This window comes from Callospermophilus lateralis, chromosome 1 (assembly GCF_048772815.1).
Source record: "Callospermophilus lateralis isolate mCalLat2 chromosome 1, mCalLat2.hap1, whole genome shotgun sequence".
Classification (NCBI taxonomy): Eukaryota; Metazoa; Chordata; class Mammalia; order Rodentia; family Sciuridae; genus Callospermophilus; species Callospermophilus lateralis.
In genome coordinates, this window is record NC_135305.1 from 41,658,072 (window position 1) to 41,660,787 (window position 2,716).

General features: G+C 40.1%; 1 pseudogene; it reads left to right on the forward strand.

Annotated features, from left to right (window-relative positions):
* The first annotated feature begins 411 nt into the window (after positions 1-411).
* LOC143403596 (stress-70 protein, mitochondrial pseudogene) lies at positions 412-2,346 on the forward strand (annotated as a pseudogene).
* The last annotated feature ends 370 nt before the right edge of the window (positions 2,347-2,716 follow it).

Below are 2,716 nucleotides of genomic sequence, written 5' to 3' on the forward strand. Positions count from 1 at the left end.
GTATTGCACTTAACTATGTTGTTCACCATCTTGTATTGATGAATAACTTAGGATGTTTCTGAATTTTTCTTATTATAAATAATATTACACTCCGCCTTCTTCTAGATATGACTTTCCAAAGTAATCCAACTCTTCTTATGATGAATTTGTAGCAGTATAATGAGTCTATAAAACTAGGTTAAAGAAACTGTATATTTACATTTTTGATGTGTATTTCCTTATGTTTCCACAAAAAGTGCACTATCAAACTCACTTCTTCACATCCTTGATCCTTCATAAGTGATTGCCGTTCTAGGTCCCTGTCCCAGCACTCTACATTGGAGGGTCCCAGAAGTGCCAGCACTGCTCTGCTGTGCTTCTCCAGGGGCCAAGGGCACCTTTTCTGCCTCTTGCTCCCTGGGTCTAGAGGCTATGATCAGTGCCAACTGAGGTTCCACAATCCATCTTGTGGGTACTGCTGCCTCTGGTGTCCTCACAACTGCCGGCCACCAGAATAGCTGGACTGGTCTTAGCCATGAGGCTTTTTGGTTTGTTTCAAGGAGGAATTTTGCAAAAGAAGCAATCAAGGGTGCATTTTTTGGCATTGATTTGGGTACTGCCATCTTCTGTGTGTTGGTTGTAGAGGGCAAACAACCAAAGGTGCTGGGAAATGCTGAAGTATCCAGAACCTTCCCTTCTGTTGTTTCCTTTACAGCAGATGATGAACAACTCTTTGACATGCCAGAAAAGAAACAGGCTATCACCCCCACAAACAATATGTTCTATGCCACCAAGTGTCTCACTGGCCAGAGCTATGATGACCCTGAAGTACAGAAAGACATTAAAAATGTTCCCTTCAAAATTGTCTTTACCTCCAAACGATGACACCTGGGTTGAGACTCATGGAAAACTCTATTCTCCAAGTCAGATCGGAGCATTTGTGTTGATAAAAATGAAAGAAACTGCAGATAATTACTTGGGCTACACAGCAAAAATGTTGTGATTAGAGTAGCTGCTTATTTCAATGACTTACAGAGACAGGCCACTAAGGATGCTGGCCAGATAACTAAACTTAATGGGTGATTAATAAAATTATGAAGACAAAATTTTGCTGTGTAAGATTTAGGTGGTGGAACTTTTGATATTTCTATCCTGGAAATTCAGAAAGGAATATTTGAGGTGGAATGCTCCAATGGGGACACCTTTCTTAGGTGGTAAAGACTTTTTAGAACACATTGTGAAGGAGCTTAAGAGAGAGACAGGGGTCGATTTGAACAAGACAGCATAGCACTTCAAAGGGTACAAGAAGCTAAATGTGAACTCTCCTCATCTGTGCAGACTGACATAAACTTGCTGTATATAACAATGGATGCTTCTGGATCCAAGTATTTGAATATGAAGCTGATGAAGAGTCAATTTGAGGGGATTATCACTGATTTAATCAAGAGGATCATTACTCCATGTCAAAAGCTATGCAGGATGCAGAAATCAGCCAGAACAACAGAGGAGAACTGTTTCCTGTTGGTGGCAGGATTAGGATGCCCACAGTTTTACAAACTGTGCAAGATCTTTTTGGCCAAGCCCCAAGTAAATTTGGCAATCCTGATGAGTTTGTGGTCATTAGAGCTGTCATTTGGGGAGGTTCATTGGTTGGTGATATCACAGATGTGCTTCTCCTGGATGTCACTTTTCTATCTCTGAGTATTGAAACTCTAGAAAGCACCTTACCAAAATTATGAACAGAAACACTACCCAAACAAAAAGAACCCAGTGCTTTCTACTGCTGCTGCTGGGCAGACTGAAGTGGAGATGAAAGTATCTCAAGATGAGAGAGAGCTGGACACAACAAACTGCTTAGTTTACTTTGATTGGAATCCCCCCTTGTGGAGTTCCTCAGATTGAAGATATATTTGACATGGATGCTAATAGAGTCTTCCATGTTTCTACAAAAGATAAGGGCATCAGACATGAGCAGCATGTCTGGTGGATTAAGCAAAGATGATACTGAAAATATGGCTAAAAATGCAGAGAAGTATGCTGAAGAACACTGGCAAAAGAAGGAATCTGTTGAAGCTCTTAATTTGTCTGAAGGAATCATTTCATGACACAGAATCCAATATGGAAGAATTCAAGGACCAATCACCTGCTGATAAGTGCAACAAGCTTAAAAAAGAGATTTCCAAAATGAGGGGGTTCCTGGGCTTGATTAGACAGAGAAACAGAGAAAACATTAGGCAGGCAGTGTCCTTCCTTCAACAAGCATCCTTTAAGCTCTTTAAAATGGAATACAAAAAGATGGCATCTGAGTGAGAAGGCTCTGGAAATTCTGGCACAGGGAAACAAAAAGATCAAAAGGAGGAGAAATAGTAATAGTACACTGGCACTCAAAAGACAACATTCTATGTGAAGCTTAGGAGTGAAGAGACTTCCTGAGCAGAAATGGACAAACTTCAGTCTTTACTGTGTTTTTGTAGTATTGAATATGTAACTTCTTTCGTATGTAAATTTAGTGACCATTAGCTGATGAACATTTAATGGGTAATAATTCTGCAGAGTATAAAGTTCACAATGTTCAATGTTCTCTCCTTAACTGGTTATTTTTCAGCTACATGTGAAAGGTGGGGCAGAGAACGATTTACTAAACATAAGACTTTATGGTGAAGTGGCAATATTTTCAAGGGGTGAAACCATATCAAACACAGTAAAGGAGATGAGGCATGGACCTGGAATGAGACCA